Raw genomic sequence first — 8910 nt, forward strand, 5'->3', positions numbered from 1 at the left:
GAGTCGTCTTTCTCTGGAGGGCACCCGTGCCTGCACAGCCGGGTCTGCAGCTCCTCTCAACAGCGGCAGACGCCTGCAATGAGCTGCTCTGCCCTCGGCAGCCACGGGGACTCGTGAGCGAGGGCTGAAGGGCGAGCCTCTCGCACGGTGAGCGCAAAATAGCCACGGAGAATATGTACCGACATCTCCGGAGCAAAGCCAAGGGACAAACCAAGGAGGGCTGGTCGATCAGCGCCTGAAAATGGTAACTCTCAGATGGCTCAAAACAAAAAAAAAGTTGCAATTGGCAGAGAGGAGGGAGATATTAAAGTTCAGATTTGATGGTGCCCCTGTTTCAGATGGCTGCGGGGTCAGTACTCGAGAGCGGGAAGTCCTCTGCGAGGAAGGGAAGTGTCACAGTCCCCGCGGATGCGTGTCCTGGCTGGGAACGGGAGCTGGCCCCCCAGAACACCCATCCTTACAACAGCACCCAACTCTTCCCCACAGCAGCCGCCAGCCGGGCCAGTCCTGGCCATCTCTGATCTTCCCGGCCACGCTCAGCATCTCCCGCGCAAGGTGCAGGACATGGGCACCCGCCTGCCTCTGCGGCTCGCTCGGGTGGGCACGTGGTGGCCAAAATCTACGCTCAGACTGCCCCGAGCATTAAAGCCGGAGCCGTGGTCGGCGTCGGGGGAGCAGCGGGAGAGCTGGGGCGGGGGCGTGATGCCAGCGTGCCGGCGAGGCGTGGTGGGAGAGAGAAGCTCGGCAAGGGGAGAGGGAAAGCGCTGAAGCGGCGGCAGGTCGGGGGCTGCACCCACCGCCTCTCGCTGGGAGGGAGAACAGCGCAGTCCGTGTTCAGCGAAGGCCCCCCCAAGGGAAAACAGCCCAACACCGTCCTCCAGCGCCCGCCTTTATTTCCAGTCCTGGCGGTGCTGAGCCCACGGGCTCTGGGACACCCCCGACCCGGCGCTCGGCACCCCCGGCCGGGGGCTGCTGCAGCACCGGCTGCCCCCGGCCCCGCCGAAAGGGTCCCGAGACGGCGGCCTGGGCACAGGGCTGCGAGAACAGAGCGGGGCTGAAGGAAGGGAAAACCAACCGGGGAGCACGTGAAGAATGAAAAAATGGAAAGAACATGCAGGGAAAGGCCAGAGAGCTCGTTAAACTCAGGATAATCCAGACGAGCGATGAGAGAGCGGCGAAACGACCCGGCACCATGGAGCACCGACACAAGACAACGCTGCTACTGAGAAACAGGAAAGATAAATTTAGAGGCAGCCAGCGAGCGCTCTTCCTCCTGTGGCTCTGCCCGTCCTTCCTCCCCCTCCTCTCCCTCCCGGGTCGCCCATGACCACAGGCAGGACACGGGCTCCAGCCCGGTGTGGCTTCTGCCTTCTGCAAAGCCTGGCTCTCCCCCCAGCCCGGCGGTGCCGCCGGCCGGTCCCGGCCGTACCCAGGGGACAAACCCGGCCCTGCCACGGTGCCGGCTGCGGGAGAGAGCAGCACCGCGTAGGGAAGGATGTTAAAGGCTTCAGATGGACAGCGAGCAGCCAGTCCCAAAGATCTCATTTCTGCACCAACTGCCTGTGGCCTCAGCCTGCAATCCCCACAAAATTCCCCTTTTAACTACAGCGTCTCCCACGCTGCCCAGCAAAGCGCATCTGGGTGTACCACGCCGATGCAGAAACACGGTTTCACATACACAAGATGTGGAAGTAAAACAATGAACACGTCCACGCGCTGCTTCCTAGTTAAAACACATTCTTCCCCAAACTGACGTGCTGAGATAAAGCCTTGAAAGGACTGACTGATATTTCCTTCTTAGCCAAAACCTCTTTGTGTCTGTCATTCGCAGGCTGCGCTGGAGATACTCGTGGTTTTGCATGCAAGAGGGAAGCGCGCTGTTTGTCAGGGCACAGGGGCCTGCAGAATGTGCTGAAGAGCAAGGGGAAACAGATGAAGAATAGAGTTTTAATTTTAACTAAATCCACTCATTTCAATCACTCTGCGTCACAGCATCCATTTAAAACACACTTGCACTGGAAGCTGCTTTTCTGGCTGCAGTACTGAAGTCTCCGACCCCGGTGCCCGGGCGGGTACGGATCCGCCAGGCGCTGCGGCAGTGCCCGCGCCACCGAGACCCCCGGCCCGTGGGCGCTGCCGAGGTGCAAACACAGGCGCGCACACACTCGTGCGCCAGTGGGAACTGCTGAGCAGTGCCATTTTTAGGCCATTTTCGGGCCAGAGCTGTGCCGGGCATTTGGCATCAATAACCCGTTCCCGGTCCTTTCCAGCCCCCTGCTCTGAGGGTGGTTCTCGGTGCTGCTCCCACCTTGCCCCTGCAGCCCCGGGCAGGCACCCCAGCCCTCCCCACCCCTCTGCCTGCCCCCTCCCAGCCTTGGCTGGGGTCCTCAACCCACCAGGGCCACCCCCGAGCGCCGAAAGCCCAGCCTCGTGCCAGCGCCCACAGCTCCTCTTCGGCAGCTCCGACCTTAGGCAGGGCTCCTGGTCAGGCCGTGCAGACCAAACCTGCTCCGGTCATTGCTCGTGCTCCACCATCCACCCACCTGCAACTGCTGCTGTCCCAAAGCCGCAAGGATTCCTGTTATTAAGTGTTCTCCAACAGAATTTGTCTTCTTGCACGTCTGTCCTCACCAGCATTTTTCGTAGCTCGTGTCACACCCCCCGGATGTCGGAAGGATTTTCACTGCTGTGACCCCGAACTGCCGCCACCCCGGGGCGGGTTTGTCAGACCCTTCCCCGCCGCCCGCGCGGTGACCACCTCTGCACCACCCTCTGCCAGAAGACTCTGCGGCATTGCCAGTGGCATCGGCCCTCCTGCTTTATTTAGGGAGCAGCATCCCATCCATCAGCGCTTCCAGGCGCAGCTGCATCCCAAAGCTCTTCGCCTGAGCTGCCGGCAGCAATGCTCAGGTCCGACTCCTGGTTGATTCAGTTAATTTTTAACCTTGTAAGGTGAAGAACAGTTACAAATTTTCCTCCTTTGTAGGTTACTACTCAGCTACCCACAAGAAATGTCACCGTCACCGCGCTGCCCTTTCCCTCCTCTCAGCCACTCCTGGAAAGCAAGTATCGCTTTGGGGGTAAAACAGGATTTCACTAATTTCCCACTCATCCCTTCCCGCGTGAGCTGTGCATCGCTGAGCTGCGCAAGGCCCGGTACCAAACCCCGGCGCTGCTGCTCCTCACTGCCCTGCCCCGCGCGGGCAGCCGGCCACCCCTCGCCGAGCGGCTCCCCGCCAGCCGCTGCTCCGGGACCCCCCGAGCCCTTGGCAGCCTGAGCACGCGATGGCCCGATCCTCCTCCCTCCGCTCCCGCACCAACGAATCGCACGGATCCTGCGCGCTGAGGGAGACCGCGCTCCGCGTTGGCCGGATCCCGCCAGCTCGGGGCTCCCCGGTGACCCGCGAGCAGGTCTGACCCTCCACCGGTCCCTCCAGCTCGCCGCCCGCGAGCGCCAGACCCCCAGGCTCCTCATCCCCCCTCTCGCTCCCAACTTGCACAAACCCAGCGTAACATTTTCGGCCCCCCAGCTTTTGGGGAGGACATTGTCTGTTTCAAATGAAAAAGGAAGCGTTATCTTTTTTTTTTTTAAATCTGTTTGTACAAATTTGATGCCCCCCGAGGCTCCTGGACAGACCCCAGGGCCGCAGGATGTACCTTGTTCTCATTCAGCATCCTGCCCCTGCATGGCCACTGGTGCTCCCCTGTCACCGAATTATCTCTTTTTTATCTCAGGAGCCAGTCCTACAAAGTTTCACATGAACTTTCTACAAGTCTTTCCTCGCCCTACACAAAAAAGCAATCCGGACACTGCCTGTCTCCCTCGGTTTTTCTGCTGTGAAATTAGAGGTGGCCTGAGAAGGAAGGAAGGAAGGAAGGGTGGGAGATGAGGCTTTTCTTCCCACTTGAGAATGTCGACAGCGACCCAGGAGACCTGGCATCTGAAAAACAAGAAGCCTTCCCCCCCCGGTCACTTCTCCTTTACTAAAAAAGCTATGGTACTTTGCGGAGAACCTTGTACAAATGTTCAGAGAAACGGGAGGACGGCGACAGCACAAGGGCATCGTGGCAGCTACGTGCTTCACAAAGAGATTTTTAGGGAGGATGCTTACATGTTGTTTCTATTTATTTTCGTTAGAAATACTTTACTGTCACTCAAATGACGGACAGACAGTTGAGACTAAAGACCACCATCAGGAAAATGTAAAATCATGTTTCCCCTGCCCCTTAATTTAAAGTTTGGGAAAGAAACTGCATTATGTGCTTGTTCTCTCAGCGGGAGAGAACCCCGCTCCTCCATCGAAACCAGGGCAAAGAAGAGCGGCAGCCTCCCCCTTTCTCAAGTACAGACCCCCCCCAGCTCACTCCAGCGAGAGCACCATTCCCGACCGACTGCGTGCATCTCACTCCACTGCTTTTGACAGAAACTGGTTTTTTTAGGGAAAGCCGCGCCTGGAGGCGGGCGGGCTGAGCTGGGTCCGTCTCCCAGCGCGAATGCCACCGCGACATGCTGCCCTTCGTGAGGGCCGAGGGAGGAGGAGAGCTGTGCACGGGGCTGGAGGAGGAAAATGTGGGACAGCGGGACAAAGGGAAAACACTCGTCACCGGATCACAGTCCTCTGTCCCCAAGGTCAAGCCCTGCGGGAAGGCTCAGGGACCTCAGCGGGGACCGTGACTCGTCCCGAAGGCTCCCGGCCGCAGGCAGGCACAAAGGACGGGACCGCGGCGCTCCCGTCACATCTCGGCCGCCCAGCAACGTTCCACCAGTCCAACCTGCGCCATCTCCACGGCGAGCACGCCCCGAGCAGGTATCTGGGACGTTTCACGCGCTGCCCTCGGTGCTGGCGTACCCGCGCCCGCGTCGGGCAGGCTCTGCAGGCGGGGGACAGGAGCTGTGCTCCTGCCTGCCAGCGCTCGCCGTTTCACAGGAGGAGACGTAACGGGTCAAGGGAAACCAAAACCCGCGGTGGGCAGCGGAGGGAAGGGGGAGCAACGGCAATAAAACCGGCAGGAAACCCCCCGCTGTCGGCCTGTCGGGGCCGGCGCTGACAGCTCTCCCCTTGCCTCCGCTCTGGTCCTGGCCTGGCAGAACACCCACGGACACGACCCGCTCAGCTGATATTAAGGAGACCGTGCTCAAGCAGATGCTGAAGTGGAGCCTACTTCTCAACAAAGAATAAAGGTAAAATAAACGTAAGGAGCGTAGGCAACACTCTCGCTCACGGGATTTTACGCTGGCACCTTCTTTGCGGTACAAAACCACCGTTTTGCCTATTCCTTAACATTTCCAGCTGTACAGTAGAGCAGGATGCGCTCATCCCTCTCTACACTGCGTTTCTTAAACTAGTTTATAAATGAAAAACCTTTTTTGCGTTGCGGTCCAATAAAACCAACTAAAACCGCTTTCTCAGAGGTTAAACCAAACCCTGCCAATGTCAACGGGAACAAGAGGAGACACGCTACTCGGGCACCGTGGAAAGGTGCTCCCGCTCCCTCCACTGCGGGTATCCACGTCGGATCCTCCGAGTCACCTCCCAAGTTTAGGTTGTTCCTCAGTGCGTAGCAGAGCTCAAGCTACTGCGATCTAGTTTACCGTTTTATAGGGATATAATGTGATCGCTACTCAGAGAGGGCATTGATGGAAGCCCACTCGCAGCAGGGGAGCCCGGCCCACCCAGGTCACGATCTGGGCTCTGCCCACGGTGGCTCTCGCCGAGGAGGACGCGCCTGGCTCCCACGGCTGCTCCCGCGGGTGGGGAAGCTGTCACCCAGGGGTGGGAGCGGGGGGACCGGTCACGGAAGGCGTTGGTGCCAGAGCTGCGGCTCCCCAGCCGACTGCCAGGACTCGGTTACCCGCCGGGGCTCCAGGGGGGATGCTGAGACGAGTGGCCCTATTGCGACTTCTCAGGAGCCGCCCTGGCAAGGCCGTGGTTTAGGCTCTGCCTCCGACCTCAGACGCGTTTGCGAAAATTCTGCGTCCGGCCCAGACTACCTGCACAAACCAGACTGAGACCGTCGTTCGCCGGAACCGCTGAGCGTACGGCTTCGTGAGGCTGGTTTAAATCAGCGACGCGAGAAGCCACCAAGCCGAGGCCGGGAGCGCGGCGTGGAGCGCGGGAGGCTGGTGGAGCTGGCGGCGCTGCCCTCCGCGCTGCCGTGTCCGGAGCTGGCGGGAGGTCAGGCTCCGGGATGCCGCCTTCCATTCCCATCGCTCCCCCTCCTCTGCCCACACAGGCTGCTTACAAAGAAACTACTAATGATTGACTAATTAATTAATTATAACCAATTTAACCACTGCATCCTGTTGATTAACAGGCAGCTATCAAAGGGCTGCACAAACAGGGACTCCGGGACGAGCCGCTGTCCCCAGCAGGGAAGCGGGAGACAAAGCAGCCCCCGGCCCGGCGGCGGTGCCGTGCCCCCAGACCCCGGCCCTCCCACGGAGCCCTCGGGGGTCCCGGCACCCCGAAATCTCGGGGCGCCTCCGTGACGGCGAGCGCAAGCGGGACCCGCCCGGCGTGGGACGGGGCAGCCTGGGCCCGGCAGAGCCACCCGCCCGCTTCGTGGCGGCCCGCGCCCCCGGTACTGTCCCCGGGCAGCACACCCGGGACAGCCGCCGCCGGGCCGGTCCCCAGCACCTGCAAACTGTCCCCAAACTTCGGGCGCGGCCCGCGCGGGGACCCCCCCGCCTTTCGCCCCCCAGCAGCGCCGTGAACCGGCCGGCCCGGGCGCCCCTCGCCCCCCCCCCGCCCCCCCCGCGGCCGCTCCGAGGGTCGGGGCCCCCGGGGGTGCTGCCCGCCGCCCGCCCCCCTCCGGCCACCCCCACCCCCGCGCGTTACCTGCGCGGGCTCCCCCCAGGCCGCTCCCCGCAGCCCCCGCCGCCCCCCCCCCCCCCCCGCACAGCCGCGCTCGGTGCCGCGGAGCCCGGCCCGGGGCCGCCGCGTCCTCCGGGGCCGCCGCGCTCCCTTCCCTCAACAGGTAACGACCCCGCGGCCGGGGGCCGGGCCGCCCTGCCCGCCCTCCCCGCAACTTCCTCGGCCCCGCGACCGCGGAGAAAGTTTGCGAGCGGCGGCGGGGAAACTTGGCGGCGGGGAACGGGGAGGTGGGGGGGCCGGCGGACCCACGTGCGGAGCGGGCACCGGCCCCCCCCCGGCCCCCCCCGCCTCCCTCCCGCCGCCATCGCTCCCGTCTCCGTCGCGGGGGGAAGGTGGACGGGAAAGAGAAGGCGGCGACGCATCGGTGGCCCCGGCTGCGGACCGGCGGTTCCCCCCGCCGGTAGAGGAAAGGGGGGGGCGGGGGGGGCGTGGGGGGGAGCCCGGCGGCGGGGACTCACCGTGCGCTCCCGGGGCGGCGGCGGCGGCGGCTCCGGGCCCGGCGCTGGGTGCGCAGGAAGGAAGAAGGAGGGAATGAGGCAGGGCTGACGTGAAGGGATGCAAAACAGCGGCTCCTCCTAACTCGGCCGCCGGCGGCCGCCCTTTATCTCCCCGCCGTGCCCCCGCGTCCCCCACCAAGTTTCCCCGAGCACCGCGACCCCTGCCCCCCGCGCCCCGCTCCCGACCCCTCCGCCTCCCCAGCCCGCTCATCCCCCGGAGCCGGGTCCGCCCTCGGTACCGGTTGCGGGGAACAAAGCTGCGGGGCGCGGCTCGTCTGATGGGAACGGGGATGGGGGCGTCCCGTGGGGGCCCCCCCCCCCACGCCGCACGGGGCCGGTGCGGGCGCGGGGTCGGGCTGGCCGCGACCACCGGTCGCGGCCAGCCCGACCCCGCGCCCGCACCGGCCCCGTGCGGCGTGTCCTCCTCCACGGTGGCCACCCAGGACCCCCGAACCCAAGGGATGAGCATCGCTTAGTTTCGGGGGGGCTTATCACCCCATAGAGGGATGCCCGGGGGGGGGTCAGGCACCGCCCGGAGAAGCCGCGTCCGTAGGGGTGGGCGATGGGACCCCGATTTCCCGGTTGGCCGCTGGGCATCGCTCCCCTCCAGGGCGATGGTGGGCAAGATCCGCGCCCCGGAAACCTCGGAGGGGTTATGTGGCACCGGGTGATGGCAAGGCCCCCCCTCCCCAAAAACGACAGGGATGAGCAGAATTTGGGATGATCCAGAAATCTGGATGCTGTTTAACCCCCCCTCCAAGGGAGGCCACGGGCAGCGGTGGGGGGAGAGGCCAAGCTCCGCCGCGGTGGGGAGGCAGGACGGGGCTGCGGCGGCGGGAGGCGGCGGGTCCCCGCAGGGAGGGACGGGGGCCGTAACGCGGCGCGGCAAGGGGAGCGGCTGGCTACGGCCAAGCGTCGTACGGCTGCGGACGGGGGGACGGGAGCTCCGGCTCCCATCGCGAGGAGGACGAGGGTCTCCTCCCGATGGAAGAAGGCGTACGCGAAGGCAGCCGGGATTCGGCTGGCGCGTCGCGAGACGGAGATTCTCATCTCCATGGAAGCAGGTGGAGCTGGACGGACTAATGACAGCAAAGAGTTTGTCTAAAAAACGCAGTCCTTTGTCTGGCAGACGCACTTCTCGTTTTCAGTGGGGTTTTTTGTATTCTGGGGTGAAAACTGATCTCGCCGATCCGTTTCAGCTGTCAGCGCTCACGGCTTCCTACATCCCCGGCGCTGCTGGAGGGCTTGGCCGAGCAGCCCGTCGCGCTACCGCTGCCGTCTGAGCGGCCGGGTCGGGGCGGTTCCGGAGACCAGACCCGGCTGATGTCGGCGTTCCCCTAAACCGACATCTCCCCCCTCGTCTTCGCAGTCCTGCCTCGCCCCGCCCGCTCTGCCACGGACCGAGTTTGCCTGCGCCGCGTTTGCAAATATGAGAGGATGAGAAGCGCGGCTGAAGGGGATTCGCTCTCCGAAGTTCCCGCGGACGCCCCGGCCGTTGCGTGAGCCCCGAGCGCGCCCAGCGCCCCGGCGGGACGCGG

General features: G+C 63.9%; 1 protein-coding gene across 1 annotated transcript in view; it reads right to left on the reverse strand.

Annotated features, from left to right (window-relative positions):
- The window catches only part of ZNF710 (zinc finger protein 710), a 34370-nt gene extending 26909 nt beyond the window's left edge, over positions 1–7461 (reverse strand). The window contains exon 1 of the mRNA XM_072869137.1: positions 7334–7461. The gene's annotated coding sequence lies outside the window, so the exon portion shown is untranslated. The remainder of the gene's footprint in view (positions 1–7333) is intronic.
- Between the last annotated feature and the right edge of the window lie 1449 nt (positions 7462–8910).

Source organism: Ciconia boyciana, chromosome 8 (assembly GCF_034638445.1).
Source record: "Ciconia boyciana chromosome 8, ASM3463844v1, whole genome shotgun sequence".
Taxonomy (NCBI): domain Eukaryota; kingdom Metazoa; phylum Chordata; class Aves; order Ciconiiformes; family Ciconiidae; genus Ciconia; species Ciconia boyciana.